This window comes from Amblyomma maculatum, chromosome 2 (assembly GCF_055883805.1).
Source record: "Amblyomma maculatum isolate TAMU_Amacu chromosome 2, ASM5588380v1, whole genome shotgun sequence".
NCBI lineage: Eukaryota > Metazoa > Arthropoda > Arachnida > Ixodida > Ixodidae > Amblyomma > Amblyomma maculatum.
Window position 1 is genome coordinate 200497735 of NC_139345.1, and position 19862 is coordinate 200517596.

General features: G+C 47.9%; 1 non-coding gene across 1 annotated transcript; it reads left to right on the top strand.

Annotated features, from left to right (window-relative positions):
• The first annotated feature begins 3709 nt into the window (after window positions 1-3709).
• Window positions 3710-3783, top strand: TRNAR-UCG (transfer RNA arginine (anticodon UCG)). Its single transcript has one exon. It is a non-coding gene; the product is annotated as a tRNA-Arg (tRNA).
• Window positions 3784-19862: the final 16079 nt, after the last annotated feature.

The window sequence follows — 19862 nt, forward strand, 5'->3', positions numbered from 1 at the left end:
GTTCTGGCAGTCTTGAAGCCATAGGTAGCGTAAGAGGGTTCTAGCACAGCTTTCGCCCTCGCCCTTGATCACGTTCTACGTGACGCTGGCGGTAACAAAGGACGTTCTACGTCCGCCGCTATGGCTGAGGGTGGCGCTGGTGAACACTCTCAAGGTTCGTATACAGACAACATAAATACCCAAGCAAGTAGCAGGGGGGACAGCGGCCGATGTAGCTCAGTTGGAAGAGCACCGGACGCGATATTCGGAGGTCGTGGGTTCGGTTCCCACCATCGGCACGTTGTTTTTTCTTCTACTTTGTGTTTAATTATCTTTCCCCAAAACAGATTACATTACTAATTTCTGTGATTATCTAAGTAAACATTAAAAAAAAAAGACATAAAAGTACCATCCCCAACGCTTTCCTTGGCCTCGCCGACTGTTGGCTTCTTTCCTTCATGTATTATAACGAGCACCCTCATTTCCCCTTAATTGATCTGCTTGTAGCATACGGGGGTCTCGGTTCTGGCAGTCTTGAAGCCATAGGTAGCGTAAGAGGGTTCTAGCACAGCTTTCGCCCTCGCCCTTGATCACGTTCTACGTGACGCTGGCGGTAACAAAGGACGTTCTACGTCCGCCGCTATGGCTGAGGGTGGCGCTGGTGAACACTCTCAAGGTTCGTATACAGACAACATAAATACCCAAGCAAGTAGCAGGGGGGACAGCGGCCCATGTAGCTCAGTTGGAAGAGCACCGGACGCGATATTCGGAGGCCGTGGGTTCGGTTCCCACCATCGGCACGTTGTTTTTTCTTCTACTTTGTGTTTAATTATCTTTCCCCTAAACAGATTACATTACTAATTTCTGTGATTATCTAAGTAAACATTAAAAAAAAGACATAAAAGTACCATCCCCAACGCTTTCCTTGGCCTCGCCGACTGTTGGCTTCTTTCCTTCATGTATTATAACGAGCACCCTCATTTCCCCTTAATTGATCTGCTTGTAGCTTACGGGGGTCTCGGTTCTGGCAGTCTTGAAGCCATAGGTAGCGTAAGAGGGTTCTAGCACAGCTTTCGCCCTCGCCCTTGATCACGTTCTACGTGACGCTGGCGGTAACAAAGGACGTTCTACGTCCGCCGCTATGGCTGAGGGTGGCGCTGGTGAACACTCTCAAGGTTCGTATACAGACAACATAAATACCCAAGCAAGTAGCAGGGGGGACAGCGGCCGATGTAGCTCAGTTGGAAGAGCACCGGACGCGATATTCGGAGGTCGTGGGTTCGGTTCCCACCATCGGCACGTTGTTTTTTCTTCTACTTTGTGTTTAATTATCTTTCCCCTAAACCAGATTACATTACTAATTTCTGTGATTATCTAAGTAAACATTAAAAAAAAGACATAAAAGTACCATCCCCAACGCTTTCCTTGGCCTCGCCGACTGTTGGCTTCTTTCCTTCATGTATTATAACGAGCACCCTCATTTCCCCTTAATTGATCTGCTTGTAGCTTACGGGGGTCTCGGTTCTGGCAGTCTTGAAGCCATAGGTAGCGTAAGAGGGTTCTAGCACAGCTTTCGCCCTCGCCCTTGATCACGTTCTACGTGACGCTGGCGGTAACAAAGGACGTTCTACGTCCACCGCTATGGCTGAGGGTGGCGCTGGTGAACACTCTCAAGGTTCGTATACAGACAACATAAATACCCAAGCAAGTAGCAGGGGGGACAGCGGCCGATGTAGCTCAGTTGGAAGAGCACCGGACGCGATATTCGGAGGTCGTGGGTTCGGTTCCCACCATCGGCACGTTGTTTTTTCTTCTACTTTGTGTTTAATTATCTTTCCCCTAAACAGATTACATTACTAATTTCTGTGATTATCTAAGTAAACATTAAAAAAAAAGACATAAAAGTACCATCCCCAACGCTTTCCCTTGGCCTCGCCGACTGTTGGCTTCTTTCCTTCATGTATTATAACGAGCACCTTCATTTCCCCTTAATTGATCTGCTTGTAGCTTACGGGGGTCTCGGTTCTGGCAGTCTTGAAGCCATAGGTAGCGTAAGAGGGTTCTAGCACAGCTTTCGCCCTCGCCCTTGATCACGTTCTACGTGACGCTGGCGGTAACAAAGGACGTTCTACGTCCGCCGCTATGGCTGAGGGTGGCGCTGGTGAACACTCTCAAGGTTCGTATACAGGACAACATAAATACCCAAGCAAGTAGCAGGGGGGACAGCGGCCGATGTAGCTCAGTTGGAAGAGCACCGGACGCGATATTCGGAGGTCGTGGGTTCGGTTCCCACCATCGGCACGTTGTTTTTTCTTCTACTTTGTGTTTAATTATCTTTCCCCCTAAACAGATTACATTACTAATTTCTGTGATTATCTAAGTAAACATTAAAAAAAAAAGACATAAAAGTACCATCCCCAATGCTTTCCTTGGCTTCGCCGACTGTTGGCTTCTTTCCTTCATGTATTATAACGAGCACCCTCATTTCCCCTTAATTGATCTGCTTGTAGCTTACGGGGGTCTCGGTTCTGGCAGTCTTGAAGCCATAGGTAGCGTAAGAGGGTTGTAGCACAGCTTTCGCCCTCGCCCTTGATCACGTTCTACGTGACGCTGGCGGTAACAAAGGACGTTCTACGTCCGCCGCTATGGCTGAGGGTGGCGCTGGTGAACACTCTCAAGGTTCGTATACAGACAACATAAATACCCAAGCAAGTAGCAGGGGGGACAGCGGCCGATGTAGCTCAGTTGGAAGAGCACCGGACGCGATATTCGGAGGTCGTGGGTTCGGTTCCCACCATCGGCATGTTGTTTTTTCTTCTACTTTGTGTTTAATTATCTTTCCCCCTAAACAGATTACATTACTAATTTCTGTGATTATCTAAGTAAACATTAAAAAAAGACATAAAAGTACCATCCCCAACGCTTTCCTTGGCCTCGCCGACTGTTGGCTTCTTTCCTTCATGTATTATAACGAGCACCCTCATTTCCCCTTAATTGATCTCCTTGTAGCTTACGGGGGTCTCGGTTCTGGCAGTCTTGAAGCCATAGGTAGCGTAAGAGGGTTCTAGCACAGCTTTCGCCCTCGCCCTTGATCACGTTCTACGTGACGCTGGCGGTAACAAAGGACGTTCTACGTCCGCCGCTATGGCTGAGGGTGGCGCTGGTGAACACTCTCAAGGTTCGTATACAGACAACATAAATACCCAAGCAAGTAGCAGGGGGGACAGCGGCCGATGTAGCTCAGTTGGAAGAGCACCGGACGCGATATTCGGAGGTCGTGAGTTCGGTTCCCACCATCGGCACGTTGTTTTTTCTTCTACTTTGTGTTTAATTATCTTTCCCCTAAACAGATTACATTACTAATTTCTGTGAATATCTAAGTAAACATTAAAAAAAAAAGACATAAAAGTACCATCACCAACGCTTTCCTTGGCCTCGCCGACTGTTGGCTTCTTTCCTTCATGTATTATAACGAGCACCCTCATTTCCCCTTAATTGATCTGCTTGTAGCTTACGGGGGTCTCGGTTCTGGCAGTCTTGAAGCCATAGGTAGCGTAAGAGGGTTGTAGCACAGCTTTCGCCCTCGCCCTTGATCACGTTCTACGTGACGCTGGCGGTAACAAAGGACGTTCTACGTCCGCCGCTATGGCTGAGGGTGGCGCTGGTGAACACTCTCAAGGTTCGTATACAGACAACATAAATACCCAAGCAAGTAGCAGGGGGGACAGCGGCCGATGTAGCTCAGTTGGAAGAGCACCGGACGTCGATATTCGGAGGTCGTGGGTTCGGTTCCCACCATCGGCACGTTGTTTTTTCTTCTACTTTGTGTTTAATTATCTTTCCCCTAGACAGATTACATTACTAATTTCTGTGATTATCTAAGTAAACATTAAAAAAAAAAAGACATAAAAGTACCATCCCCAACGCTTTCCTTGGCCTCGCCGACTGTTGGCTTCTTTCCTTCATGTATTATAACGAGCACCCTCATTTCCCCTTAATTGATCTGCTTGTAGCTTACGGGGGTCTCGGTTCTGGCAGTCTTGAAGCCATAGGTAGCGTAAGAGGGTTCTAGCACAGCTTTCGCCCTCGCCCTTGATCACGTTCTACGTGACGCTGGCGGTAACAAAGGACGTTCTACGTCCGCCGCTATGGCTGAGGGTGGCGCTGGTGAACACTCTCAAGGTTCGTATACAGACAACATAAATACCCAAGCAAGTAGCAGGGGGGACAGCGGCCGATGTAGCTCAGTTGGAAGAGCACCGGACGCGATATTCGGAGGTCGTGGGTTCGGTTCCCACCATCGGCACGTTGTTTTTTTCTTCTACTTTGTTTTTAATTATCTTCCCCTAAACAGATTACATTACTAATTTCTGTGATTATCTAAGTAAACATTAAAAAAAAAGACATAAAACTACCATCCCCAACGCTTTCCTTGGCCTCGCCGACTGTTGGCTTCTTTCCTTCATGTATTATAACGAGCACCCTCATTTCTCCTTAATTGATCTGCTTGTAGCTTACGGGGGTCTCGGTTCTGGCAGTCTTGAAGCCATAGGTAGCGTAAGAGGGTTCTAGCACAGCTTTCGCCCTCGCCCTTGATCACGTTCTACGTGACGCTGGCGGTAACAAAGGACGTTCTACGTCCGCCGCTATGGCTGAGGGTGGCGCTGGTGAACACTCTCAAGGTTCGTATACAGACAACATAAATACCCAAGCAAGTAGCAGGGGGGACAGCGGCTGATGTAGCTCAGTTGGAAGAGCACCGGACGCGATATTCGGAGGTCGTGGGTTCGGTTCCCACCATCGGCACGTTGTTTTTTCTTCTACTTTGTGTTTAATTATCTTTCCCCTAAACAGATTACATTACTAATTTCTGTGATTATCTAAGTAAACATTAAAAAAAAAGACATAAAAGTACCATCCCCAACGCTTTCCTTGGCCTCGCCGACTGGTGGCTTCTTTCCTTCATGTATTATAACGAGCACCCTCATTTCCCCTTAATTGATCTGCTTGTAGCTTACGGGGGTCTCGGTTCTGGCAGTCTTGAAGCCATAGGTAGCGTAAGAGGGTTCTAGCACAGCTTTCGCCCTCGCCCTTGATCACGTTCTACGTGACGCTGGCGGTAACAAAGGACGTTCTACGTCCGCCGCTATGGCTGAGGGTGGCGCTGGTGAACACTCTCAAGGTTCGTATACAGACAACATAAATACCCAAGCAAGTAGCAGGGGGGGACAGCGGCCGATGTAGCTCAGTTGGAAGAGCACCGACGCGATATTCGGAGGTCGTGGGTTCGGTTCCCACCATCGGCACGTTGTTTTTTCTTCTACTTTGTGTTTAATTATCTTTCCCAAAACAGATTACATTACTAATTTCTGTGATTATCTAAGTAAACATTAAAAAAAAAGACATAAAAGTACCATCCCCAACGCTTTCCTTGGCCTCGCCGACTGTTGGCTTCTTTCCTTCATGTATTATAACGAGCACCCTCATTTCCCCTTAATTGATCTGCTTGTAGCTTACGGGGTCTCGGTTCTGGCAGTCTTGAAGCCATAGGTAGCGTAAGAGGGTTCTAGCACAGCTTTCGCCCTCGCCCTTGATCACGTTCTACGTGACGCTGGCGGTAACAAAGGACGTTCTACGTCCGCCGCTATGGCTGAGGGTGGCGCTGGTGAACACTCTCAAGGTTCGTATACAGACAACATAAATACCCAAGCAAGTAGCAGGGGGGACAGCGGCCCATGTAGCTCAGTTGGAAGAGCACGGACGCGATATTCGGAGGCCGTGGGTTCGGTTCCCACCATCGGCACGTTGTTTTTTTCTTCTACTTTGTGTTTAATTATCTTTCCCCTAACAGATTACATTACTAATTTCTGTGATTATCTAAGTAAACATTAAAAAAAAGACATAAAAGTACCATCCCCAACGCTTTCCTTGGCCTCGCCGACTGTTGGCTTCTTTCCTTCATGTATTATAACGAGCACCCTCATTTCCCCTTAATTGATCTGCTTGTAGCTTACGGGGGGTCTCGGTTCTGGCAGTCTTGAAGCATAGGTAGCGTAAGAGGGTTCTAGCACAGCTTTCGCCCTCGCCCTTGATCACGTTCTACGTGACGCTGGCGGTAACAAAGGACGTTCTACGTCCGCCGCTATGGCTGAGGGTGGCGCTGGTGAACACTCTCAAGGTTCGTATACAGACAACATAAATACCCAAGCAAGTAGCAGGGGGGACAGCGGCCGATGTAGCTCAGTTGGAAGAGCACCGGACGCGATATTCGGAGGTCGTGGGTTCGGTTCCCACCATCGGCACGTTGTTTTTTCTTCTACTTTGTGTTTAATTATCTTTCTCCTAAACAGATTACATTACTAATTTCTGTGATTATCTAAGTAAACATTAAAAAAAGACATAAAAGTACCATCCCCAACGCTTTCCTTGGCCTCGCCGACTGTTGGCTTCTTTCCTTCATGTATTATAACGAGCACCCTCATTTCCCCTTAATTGATCTGCTTGTAGCTTACGGGGGTCTCGGTTCTGGCAGTCTTGAAGCCATAGGTAGCGTAAGAGGGTTCTAGCACAGCTTTCGCCCTCGCCCTTGATCACGTTCTACGTGACGCTGGCGGTAACAAAGGACGTTCTACGTCCACCGCTATGGCTGAGGGTGGCGCTGGTGAACACTCTCAAGGTTCGTATACAGACAACATAAATACCCAAGCAAGTAGCAGGGGGGACAGCGGCCGATGTAGCTCAGTTGGAAGAGCACCGGACGCGATATTCGGAGGTCGTGGGTTCGGTTCCCACCATCGGCACGTTGTTTTTTCTTCTACTTTGTGTTTAATTATCTTTCCCCTAAACAGATTACATTACTAATTTCTGTGATTATCTAGGTAAACATTAAAAAAAAAGACATAAAAGTACCATCCCCAACGCTTTCCTTGGCCTCGCCGACTGTTGGCTTCTTTCCTTCATGTATTATAACGAGCACCCTCATTTCCCCTTAATTGATCTGCTTGTAGCTTACGGGGGTCTCGGTTCTGGCAGTCTTGAAGCCATAGGTAGCGTAAGAGGGTTCTAGCACAGCTTTCGCCCTCGCCCTTGATCACGTTCTACGTGACGCTGGCGGTAACAAAGGACGTTCTACGTCCGCCGCTATGGCTGAGGGTGGCGCTGGTGAACACTCTCAAGGTTCGTATACAGACAACATAAATACCCAAGCAAGTAGCAGGGGGGACAGCGGCCGATGTAGCTCAGTTGGAAGAGCACCGGACGCGATATTCGGAGGTCGTGGGTTCGGTTCCCACCATCGGCACGTTGTTTTTTCTTCTACTTTGTGTTTAATTATCTTTCCCCTAAACAGATTACATTACTAATTTCTGTGATTATCTAAGTAAACATTAAAAAAAAAGACATAAAAGTACCATCCCCAATGCTTTCCTTGGCTTCGCCGACTGTTGGCTTCTTTCCTTCATGTATTATAACGAGCACCCTCATTTCCCCTTAATTGATCTGCTTGTAGCTTACGGGGGTCTCGGTTCTGGCAGTCTTGAAGCCATAGGTAGCGTAAGAGGGTTGTAGCACAGCTTTCGCCCTCGCCCTTGATCACGTTCTACGTGACGCTGGCGGTAACAAAGGACGTTCTACGTCCGCCGCTATGGCTGAGGGTGGCGCTGGTGAACACTCTCAAGGTTCGTATACAGACAACATAAATACCCAAGCAAGTAGCAGGGGGGACAGCGGCCGATGTAGCTCAGTTGGAAGAGCACCGGACGCGATATTCGGAGGTCGTGGGTTCGGTTCCCACCATCGGCATGTTGTTTTTTCTTCTACTTTGTGTTTAATTATCTTTCCCCTAAACAGATTACATTACTAATTTCTGTGATTATCTAAGTAAACATTAAAAAAAAGACATAAAAGTACCATCCCCAACGCTTTCCTTGGCCTCGCCGACTGTGTGCTTCTTTCCTTCATGTATTATAACGAGCACCCTCATTTCCCCTTAATTGATCTGCTTGTAGCTTACGGGGGTCTCGGTTCTGGCAGTCTTGAAGCCATAGGTAGCGTAAGAGGGTTCTAGCACAGCTTTCGCCCTCGCCCTTGATCACGTTCTACGTGACGCTGGCGGTAACAAAGGACGTTCTACGTCCGCTGCTATGGCTGAGGGTGGCGCTGGTGAACACTCTCAAGGTTCGTATACAGACAACATAAATACCCAAGCAAGTAGCAGGGGGGACAGCGGCTGATGTAGCTCAGTTGGAAGAGCACCGGACGCGATATTCGGAGGTCGTGGGTTCGGTTCCCACCATCGGCACGTTGTTTTTTCTTCTACTTTGTGTTTAATTATCTTTCCCCTAAACAGATTACATTACTAATTTCTGTGATTATCTAAGTAAACATTAAAAAAAAGACATAAAAGTACCATCCCCAACGCTTTCCTTGGCCTCGCCGACTGTTGGCTTCTTTCCTTCATGTATTATAACGAGCACCCTCATTTCCCCTTAATTGATCTGCTTGTAGCTTACGGGGGTCTCGGTTCTGGCAGTCTTGAAGCCATAGGTAGCGTAAGAGGGTTCTAGCACAGCTTTCGCCCTCGCCCTTGATCACGTTCTACGTGACGCTGGCGGTAACAAAGGACGTTCTACGTCCGCCGCTATGGCTGAGGGTGGCGCTGGTGAACACTCTCAAGGTTCGTATACAGACAACATAAATACCCAAGCAAGTAGCAGGGGGGACAGCGGCCGATGTAGCTCAGTTGGAAGAGCACCGGACGCGATATTCGGAGGTCGTGGGTTCGGTTCCCACCATCGGCACGTTGTTTTTTCTTCTACTTTGTGTTTATTTATCTTTCCCCAAAACAGATTACATTACTAATTTCTGTGATTATCTAAGTAAACATTAAAAAAAAGACATAAAAGTACCATCCCCAACGCTTTCCTTGGCCTCGCCGACTGTTGGCTTCTTTCCTTCATGTATTATAACGAGCACCCTCATTTCCCCTTAATTGATCTGCTTGTAGCTTACGGGGGTCTCGGTTCTGGCAGTCTTGAAGCCATATGTAGCGTAAGAGGGTTCTAGCACAGCTTTCGCCCTCGCCCTTGATCACGTTCTACGTGACGCTGGCGGTAACAAAGGACGTTCTACGTCCGCCGCTATGGCTGAGGGTGGCGCTGGTGAACACTCTCAAGGTTCGTATACAGACAACATAAATACCCAAGCAAGTAGCAGGGGGGACAGCGGCCCATGTAGCTCAGTTGGAAGAGCACCGGACGCGATATTCGGAGGTCGTGGGTTCGGTTCCCACCATCGGCACGTTGTTTTTTCTTCTACTTTGTGTTTAATTATCTTTCCCCTAAACAGATTACATTACTAATTTCTGTGATTATCTAAGTAAACATTAAAAAAAAGACATAAAAGTACCATCCCCAACGCTTTCCTTGGCCTCGCCGACTGTTGGCTTCTTTCCTTCATGTATTATAACGAGCACCCTCATTTCCCCTTAATTGATCTGCTTGTAGCTTACGGGGGTCTCGGTTCTGGCAGTCTTGAAGCCATAGGTAGCGTAAGAGGGTTCTAGCACAGCTTTCGCCCTCGCCCTTGATCACGTTCTACGTGACGCTGGCGGTAACAAAGGACGTTCTACGTCCGCCGCTATGGCTGAGGGTGGCGCTGGTGAACACTCTCAAGGTTCGTATACAGACAACATAAATACCCAAGCAAGTAGCAGGGGGGACAGCGGGCGATGTAGCTCAGTTGGAAGAGCACCGGACGCGATATTCGGAGGTCGTGGGTTCGGTTCCCACCATCGTCACGTTGTTTTTTCTTCTACTTTGTGTTTAATTATCTTTCCCCTAAACAGATTACATTACTAATTTCTGTGATTATCTAAGTAAACATTAAAAAAAAGACATAAAGTACCATCCCCAACGCTTTCCTTGGCCTCGCCGACTGTTGGCTTCTTTCCATCATGTATTATAACGAGCACCCTCATTTCCCCTTAATCGATCTGCTTGTAGCTTACGGGGGTCTCGGTTCTGGCAGTCTTGAAGCCATAGGTAGCGTAAGAGGGTTCTAGCACAGCTTTCGCCCTCGCCCTTGATCACGTTCTACGTGACGCTGGCGGTAACAAAGGACGTTCTACGTCCGCCGCTATGGCTGAGGGTGGCGCTGGTGAACACTCTCAAGGTTCGTATACAGACAACATAAATACCCAAGCAAGTAGCAGGGGGGACAGCGGCCGATGTAGCTCAGTTGGAAGAGCACCGGACGCGATATTCGGAGGTCGTGGGTTCGGTTCCCACCATCGGCACGTTGTTTTTTCTTCTACTTTGTGTATAATTATCTTTCCCCTAAACAGATTACATTACTAATTTCTGTGATTATCTAAGTAACATTAAAAAAAGACATAAAAGTACCATCCCCAACGCTTTCCTTGGCCTCGCCGACTGTTGGCTTCTTTCCTTCATGTATTATAACGAGCACCCTCATTTCCCCTTAATTGATCTGCTTGTAGCTTACGGGGGTCTCGGTTCTGGCAGTCTTGAAGCCATAGGTAGCGTAAGAGGGTTCTAGCACAGCTTTCGCCCTCGCCCTTGATCACGTTCTACGTGACGCTGGCGGTAACAAAGGACGTTCTACGTCCGCCGCTATGGCTGAGGGTGGCGCTGGTGAACACTCTCAAGGTTCGTATACAGACAACATAAATACCCAAGCAAGTAGCAGGGGGGACAGCGGCCGATGTAGCTCAGTTGGAAGAGCACCGGACGCGATATTCGGAGGTCGTGGGTTCGGTTCCCACCATCGGCACGTTGTTTTTTCTTCTACTTTGTGTTTAATTATCTTTCCCCTAAACAGATTACATTACTAATTTCTGTGATTATCTAAGTAAACATTAAAAAAAAAGACATAAAAGTACCATCCCCAATGCTTTCCTTGGCTTCGCCGACTGTTGGCTTCTTTCCTTCATGTATTATAACGAGCACCCTCATTTCCCCTTAATTGATCTGCTTGTAGCTTACGGGGGTCTCGGTTCTGGCAGTCTTGAAGCCATAGGTAGCGTAAGAGGGTTGTAGCACAGCTTTCGCCCTCGCCCTTGATCACGTTCTACGTGACGCTGGCGGTAACAAAGGACGTTCTACGTCCGCCGCTATGGCTGAGGGTGGCGCTGGTGAACACTCTCAAGGTTCGTATACAGACAACATAAATACCCAAGCAAGTAGCAGGGGGGACAGCGGCCGATGTAGCTCAGTTGGAAGAGCACCGGACGCGATATTCGGAGGTCGTGGGTTCGGTTCCCACCATCGGCATGTTGTTTTTTCTTCTACTTTGTGTTTAATTATCTTTCCCCTAAACAGATTACATTACTAATTTCTGTGATTATCTAAGTAAACATTAAAAAAAAGACATAAAAGTACCATCCCCCAACGCTTTCCTTGGCCTCGCCGACTGTTGGCTTCTTTCCTTCATGTATTATAACGAGCACCCTCATTTCCCCTTAATTGATCTGCTTGTAGCTTACGGGGGTCTCGGTTCTGGCAGTCTTGAAGCCATAGGTAGCGTAAGAGGGTTCTAGCACAGCTTTCGCCCTCGCCCTTGATCACGTTCTACGTGACGCTGGCGGTAACAAAGGACGTTCTACGTCCGCCGCTATGGCTGAGGGTGGCGCTGGTGAACACTCTCAAGGTTCGTATACAGACAACATAAATACCCAAGCAAGTAGCAGGGGGGACAGCGGCTGATGTAGCTCAGTTGGAAGAGCACCGGACGCGATATTCGGAGGTCGTGGGTTCGGTTCCCACCATCGGCACGTTGTTTTTTCTTCTACTTTGTGTTTAATTATCTTTCCCCTAAACAGATTACATTACTAATTTCTGTGATTATCTAAGTAAACATTAAAAAAAAGACATAAAAGTACCATCCCCAACGCTTTCCTTGGCCTCGCCGACTGTTGGCTTCTTTCCTTCATGTATTATAACGAGCACCCTCATTTCCCCTTAATTGATCTGCTTGTAGCTTACGGGGGTCTCGGTTCTGGCAGTCTTGAAGCCATAGGTAGCGTAAGAGGGTTCTAGCACAGCTTTCGCCCTCGCCCTTGATCACGTTCTACGTGACGCTGGCGGTAACAAAGGACGTTCTACGTCCGCCGCTATGGCTGAGGGTGGCGCTGGTGAACACTCTCAAGGTTCGTATACAGACAACATAAATACCCAAGCAAGTAGCAGGGGGGACAGCGGCCGATGTAGGTCAGTTGGAAGAGCACCGGACGCGATATTCGGAGGTCGTGGGTTCGGTTCCCACCATCGGCACGTTGTTTTTTCTTCTACTTTGTGTTTATTTATCTTTCCCCAAAACAGATTACATTACTAATTTCTGTGATTATCTAAGTAAACATTAAAAAAAAAGACATAAAAGTACCATCCCCAACGCTTTCCTTGGCCTCGCCGACTGTTGGCTTCTTTCCTTCATGTATTATAACGAGCACCCTCATTTCCCCTTAATTGATCTGCTTGTAGCTTACGGGGGTCTCGGTTCTGGCAGTCTTGAAGCCATAGGTAGCGTAAGAGGGTTCTAGCACAGCTTTCGCCCTCGCCCTTGATCACGTTCTACGTGACGCTGGCGGTAACAAAGGACGTTCTACGTCCGCCGCTATGGCTGAGGGTGGCGCTGGTGAACACTCTCAAGGTTCGTATACAGACAACATAAATACCCAAGCAAGTAGCAGGGGGGACAGCGGCCGATGTAGCTCAGTTGGAAGAGCACCGGACGCGATATTCGGAGGTCGTGGGTTCGGTTCCCACCATCGTCACGTTGTTTTTTCTTCTACTTTGTGTTTAATTATCTTTCCCCTAAACAGATTACATTACTAATTTCTGTGATTATCTAAGTAAACATTAAGAAAAAGACATAAAAGTACCATCCCCAACGCTTTCCTTGGCCTCGCCGGCTGTTGGCTTCTTTCCATCATGTATTATAACGAGCACCCTCATTTCCCCTTAATCGATCTGCTTGTAGCTTACGGGGGTCTCGGTTCTGGCAGTCTTGAAGCCATAGGTAGCGTAAGAGGGTTCTAGCACAGCTTTCGCCCTCGCCCTTGATCACGTTCTACGTGACGCTGGCGGTAACAAAGGACGTTCTACGTCCGCCGCTATGGCTGAGGGTGGCGCTGGTGAACACTCTCAAGGTTCGTATACAGACAACATAAATACCCAAGCAAGTAGCAGGGGGGACAGCGGCCGATGTAGCTCAGTTGGAAGAGCACCGGACGCGATATTCGGAGGTCGTGGGTTCGGTTCCCACCATCGGCACGTTGTTTTTTCTTCTACTTTGTGTATAATTATCTTTCCCCTAAACAGATTACATTACTAATTTCTGTGATTATCTAAGTAACATTAAAAAAAGACATAAAAGTACCATCCCCAACGCTTTTCTTGGCCTCGCCGACTGTTGGCTTCTTTCCTTCATGTATTATAACGAGCACCCTCATTTCCCCTTAATTGATCTCCTTGTAGCTTACGTGGGTCTCGGTTCTGGCAGTCTTGAAGCCATAGGTAGCGTAAGAGGGTTCTAGCACAGCTTTCGCCCTCGCCCTTGATCACGTTCTACGTGACGCTGGCGGTAACAAAGGACGTTCTACGTCCGCCGCTATGGCTGAGGGTGGCGCTGGTGAACACTCTCAAGGTTCGTATACAGACAACATAAATACCCAAGCAAGTAGCAGGGGGGACAGCGGCCGATGTAGCTCAGTTGGAAGAGCACCGGACGCGATATTCGGAGGTCGTGAGTTCGGTTCCCACCATCGGCACGTTGTTTTTTCTTCTACTTTGTGTTTAATTATCTTTCCCCTAAACAGATTACATTACTAATTTCTGTGATTATCTAAGTAAACATTAAAAAAAAAGACATAAAAGTACCATCACCAACGCTTTCCTTGGCCTCGCCGACTGTTGGCTTCTTTCCTTCATGTATTATAACGAGCACCCTCATTTCCCCTTAATTGATCTGCTTGTAGCTTACGGGGGTCTCGGTTCTGGCAGTCTTGAAGCCATAGGTAGCGTAAGAGGGTTCTAGCACAGCTTTCGCCCTCGCCCTTGATCACGTTCTACGTGACGCTGGCGGTAACAAAGGACGTTCTACGTCCGCCGCTATGGCTGAGGGTGGCGCTGGTGAACACTCTCAAGGTTCGTATACAGACAACATAAATACCCAAGCAAGTAGCAGGGGGGACAGCGGCCGATGTAGCTCAGTTGGAAGAGCACCGGACGCGATATTCGGAGGTCGTGGGTTCGGTTCCCACCATCGGCACGTTGTTTTTTCTTCTACTTTGTGTTTAATTATCTTTCCCCTAAACAGATTACATTACTAATTTCTGTGATTATCTAAGTAAACATTAAAAAAAAGACATAAAAGTACCATCCCCAACGCTTTCCTTGGCCTCGCCGACTGTTGGCTTCTTTCCTTCATGTATTATAACGAGCACCCTCATTTCCCCTTAATTGATCTGCTTGTAGCTTACGGGGGTCTCGGTTCTGGCAGTCTTGAAGCCATAGGTAGCGTAAGAGAGTTCTAGCACAGCTTTCGCCCTCGCCCTTGATCACGTTCTACGTGACGCTGGCGGTAACAAAGGACGTTCTACGTCCGCCGCTATGGCTGAGGGTGGCGCTGGTGAACACTCTCAAGGTTCGTATACAGACAACATAAATACCCAAGCAAGTAGCAGGGGGGACAGCGGCCCATGTAGCTCAGTTGGAAGAGCACCGGACGCGATATTCGGAGGTCGTGGGTTCGGTTCCCACCATCGGCACGTTGTTTTTTCTTCTACTTTGTGTTTAATTATCTTTCCCCTAAACAGATTACATTACTAATTTCTGTGATTATCTAAGTAAACATTAAAAAAAAGACATAAAAGTACCATCCCCAATGCTTTCCTTGGCTTCGCCGACTGTTGGCTTCTTTCCTTCATGTATTATAACGAGCACCCTCATTTCCCCTTAATTGATCTGCTTGTAGCTTACGGGGGTCTCGGTTCTGGCAGTCTTGAAGCCATAGGTAGCGTAAGAGGGTTGTAGCACAGCTTTCGCCCTCGCCCTTGATCACGTTCTACGTGACGCTGGCGGTAACAAAGGACGTTCTACGTCCGCCGCTATGGCTGAGGGTGGCGCTGGTGAACACTCTCAAGGTTCGTATACAGACAACATAAATACCCAAGCAAGTAGCAGGGGGGACAGCGGCCGATGTAGCTCAGTTGGAAGAGCACCGGACGCGATATTCGGAGGTCGTGGGTTCGGTTCCCACCATCGGCACGTTGTTTTTTCTTCTACTTTGTGTTTAATTATCTTTCCCCTAGACAGATTACATTACTAATTTCTGTGATTATCTAAGTAAACATTAAAAAAAAAAGACATAAAAGTACCATCCCCAACGCTTTCCTTGGCCTCGCCGACTGTTGGCTTCTTTCCTTCATGTATTATAACGAGCACCCTCATTTCCCCTAATTGATCTGCTTGTAGCTTACGGGGGTCTCGGTTCTGGCAGTCTTGAAGCCATAGGTAGCGTAAGAGGGTTCTAGCACAGCTTTCGCCCTCGCCCTTGATCACGTTCTACGTGACGCTGGCGGTAACAAAGGACGTTCTACGTCCGCCGCTATGGCTGAGGGTGGCGCTGGTGAACACTCTCAAGGTTCGTATACAGACAACATAAATACCCAAGCAAGTAGCAGGGGGGACAGCGGCCGATGTAGCTCAGTTGGAAGAGCACCGGACGCGATATTCGGAGGTCGTGGGTTCGGTTCCCACCATCGGCACGTTGTTTTTTCTTCTACTTTGTGTTTAATTATCTTTCCCCAAAACAGATTACATTACTAATTTCTGTGATTATCTAAGTAAACATTAAAAAAAAAAAGACATAAAAGTACCATCCCCAACGCTTTCCTTGGCCTCGCCGACTGTTGGCTTCTTTCCTTCATGTATTATAACGAGCACCCTCATTTCCCCTTAATTGATCTGCTTGTAGCTTACGGGGGTCTCGGTTCTGGCAGTCTTGAAGCCATAGGTAGCGTAAGAGGGTTCTAGCACAGCTTTCGCCCTCGCCCTTGATCACGTTCTACGTGACGCTGGCGGTAACAAAGGACGTTCTACATCCGCCGCTATGGCTGAGGGTGGCGCTGGTGAACACTCTCAAGGTTCGTATACAGACAACATAAATACCCAAGCAAGTAGCAGGGGGGACAGCGGCCCATGTAGCTCAGTTGGAAGAGCACCGGACGCGATATTCGGAGGCCGTGGGTTCGGTTCCCACCATCGGCACGTTGTTTTTTCTTCTACTTTGTGTTTAATTATCTTTCCCCTAAACAGATTACATTACTAATTTCTGTGATTATCTAAGTAAACATTAAAAAAAAGACATAAAAGTACCATCCCCAACGCTTTCCTTGGCCTCGCCGACTGTTGGCTTCTTTCCTTCATGTATTATAACGAGCACCCTCATTTCCCCTTAATTGATCTGCTTGTAGCTTACGGGGGTCTCGGTTCTGGCAGTCTTGAAGCCATAGGTAGCGTAAGAGGGTTCTAGCACAGCTTTCGCCCTCGCCCTTGATCACGTTCTACGTGACGCTGGCGGTAACAAAGGACGTTCTACGTCCACCGCTATGGCTGAGGGTGGCGCTGGTGAACACTCTCAAGGTTCGTATACAGACAACATAAATACCCAAGCAAGTAGCAGGGGGGACAGCGGCCGATGTAGCTCAGTTGGAAGAGCACCGGACGCGATATTCGGAGGTCGTGGGTTCGGTTCCCACCATCGGCACGTTGTTTTTTCTTCTACTTTGTGTTTAATTATCTTTCCCCTAAACAGATTACATTACTAATTTCTGTGATTATCTAAGTAAACATTAAAAAAAAGACATAAAAGTACCATCCCCAACGCTTTCCTTGGCCTCGCCGACTGTTGGCTTCTTTCCTTCATGTATTATAACGAGCACCCTCATTTCCCCTTAATTGATCTGCTTGTAGCTTACGGGGGTCTCGGTTCTGGCAGTCTTGAAGCCATAGGTAGCGTAAGAGGGTTCTAGCAAAGCTTTCGCCCTCGCCCTTGATCACGTTCTACGTGACGCTGGCGGTAACAAAGGACGTTCTACGTCCACCGCTATGGCTGAGGGTGGCGCTGGTGAACACTCTCAAGGTTCGTATACAGACAACATAAATACCCAAGCAAGTAGCAGGGGGGACAGCGGCCGATGTAGCTCAGTTGGAAGAGCACCGGACGCGATATTCGGAGGTCGTGGGTTCGGTTCCCACCATCGGCACGTTGTTTTTTCTTCTACTTTGTGTTTAATTATCTTTCCCCTAAACAGATTACATTACTAATTTCTGTGATTATCTAAGTAAACATTAAAAAAAAAGACATAAAAGTACCATCCCCAATGCTTTCCTTGGCTTCGCCGACTGTTGGCTTCTTTCCTTCATGTATTATAACGAGCACCCTCATTTCCCCTTAATTGATCTGCTTGTAGCTTACGGGGGTCTCGGTTCTGGCAGTCTTGAAGCCATAGGTAGCGTAAGAGGGTTGTAGCACAGCTTTCGCCCTCGCCCTTGATCACGTTCTACGTGACGCTGGCGGTAACAAAGGACGTTCTACGTCCGCCGCTATGGCTGAGGGTGGCGCTGGTGAACACTCTCAAGGTTCGTATACAGACAACATAAATACCCAAGCAAGTAGCAGGGGGGACAGCGGCCGATGTAGCTCAGTTGGAAGAGCACCGGACGCGATATTCGGAGGTCGTGGGTTTGGTTCCCACCATCGGCACGTTGTTTTTTCTTCTACTTTGTGTTTAATTATCTTTCCCCTAGACAGATTACATTACTAATTTCTGTGATTATCTAAGTAAACATTAAAAAAAAAGACATAAAAGTACCATCCCCATCGCTTTCCTTGGCCTCGCCGACTGTTGGCTTCTTTCCTTCATGTATTATAACGAGCACCCTCATTTCCCCTTAATTGATCTGCTTGTAGCTTACGGGGGTCTCGGTTCTGGCAGTCTTGAAGCCATAGGTAGCGTAAGAGGGTTCTAGCACAGCTTTCGCCCTCGCCCTTGATCACGTTCTACGTGACGCTGGCGGTAACAAAGGACGTTCTACGTCCGCCGCTATGGCTGAGGGTGGCGCTGGTGAGCACTCTCAAGGTTCGTATACAGACAACATAAATACCCAAGCAAGTAGCAGGGGGGACAGCGGCCGATGTAGCTCAGTTGGAAGAGCACCGGACGCGATATTCGGAGGTCGTGGGTTCGGTTCCCACCATCGGCACGTTGTTTTTTCTTCTACTTTGTGTTTAATTATCTTTCCCCTAAACAGATTACATTACTAATTTCTGTGATTATCTAAGTAAACATTTAAAAAAAGACATAAAAGTACCATCCCCAACGCTTTCCTTGGCCTCGCCGACTGTTGGCTTCTTTCCTTCATGTATTATAACGAGCACCCTCATTTCCCCTTAATTGATCTGCTTGTAGCTTACGGGGGTCTCGGTTCTGGCAGTCTTGAAGCCATAGGTAGCGTAAGAGGGTTCTAGCACAGCTTTCGCCCTCGCCCTTGATCACGTTCTACGTGACGCTGGCGGTAACAAAGGACGTTCTACGTCCGCCGCTATGGCTGAGGGTGGCGCTGGTGAACACTCTCAAGGTTCGTATACAGACAACATAAATACACAAGCAAGTAGCAGGGGGGACAGCGGCTGATGTAGCTCAGTTGGAAGAGCACCGGACGCGAAATTCGGAGGTCGTGGGTTCGGTTCCCACCATCGGCACGTTGTTTTTTCTTCTACTTTGTGTTTAATTATCTTTCCCCTAAACAGATTACATTACTAATTTCTGTGATTATCTAAGTAAACATTAAAAAAAAAGACATAAAAGTACCATCCCCAACGCTTTCCTTGGCCTCGCCGACTGTTGGCTTCTTTCCTTCATGTATTATAACGAGCACCCTCATTTCCCCTTAATTGATCTGCTTGTAGCTTACGGGGGTCTCGGTTCTGGCAGTCTTGAAGCCATAGGTAGTGTAAGAGGGTTCTAGCACAGCTTTCGCCCTCGCCCTTGATCACGTTCTACGTGACGCTGGCGGTAACAAAGGACGTTCTACGTCTGCCGCTATGGCTGAGGGTGGCGCTGGTGAACACTCTCAAGGTTCGTATACAGACAACATAAATACCCAAGCAAGTAGCAGGGGGGACAGCGGCCGATGTAGCTCAGTTGGAAGAGCACCGGACGCGATATTCGGAGGTCGTGGGTTCGGTTCCCACCATCGGCACGTTGTTTTTTCTTCTACTTTGTGTTTAATTATCTTTCCCCAAAACAGATTACATTACTAATTTCTGTGATTATCTAAGTAAACATTAAAAAAAAAGACATAAAAGTATCATCCCCAACGCTTTCCTTGGCCTCGCCGACTGTTGGCTTCTTTCCTTCATGTATTATAACGAGCACCCTCATTTCCCCTTAATTGATCTGCTTGTAGCTTACGGGGGTCTCGGTTCTGGCAGTCTTGAAGCCATAGGTAGCGTAAGAGGGTTCTAGCACAGCTTTCGCCCTCGCCCTTGATCACGTTCTACGTGACGCTGGCGGTAACAAAGGACGTTCTACGTCCGCCGCTATGGCTGAGGGTGGCGCTGGTGAACACTCTCAAGGTTCGTATACAGACAACATAAATACCCAAGCAAGTAGCAGGGGGGACAGCGGCCCATGTAGCTCAGTTGGAAGAGCACCGGACGCGATATTCGGAGGTCGTGGGTTCGGTTCCCACCATCGGCACGTTGTTTTTTCTTCTACTTTGTGTTTAATTATCTTTCCCCTAAACAGATTACATTACTAATTTCTGTGATTATCTAAGTAAACATTAAAAAAAAGACAT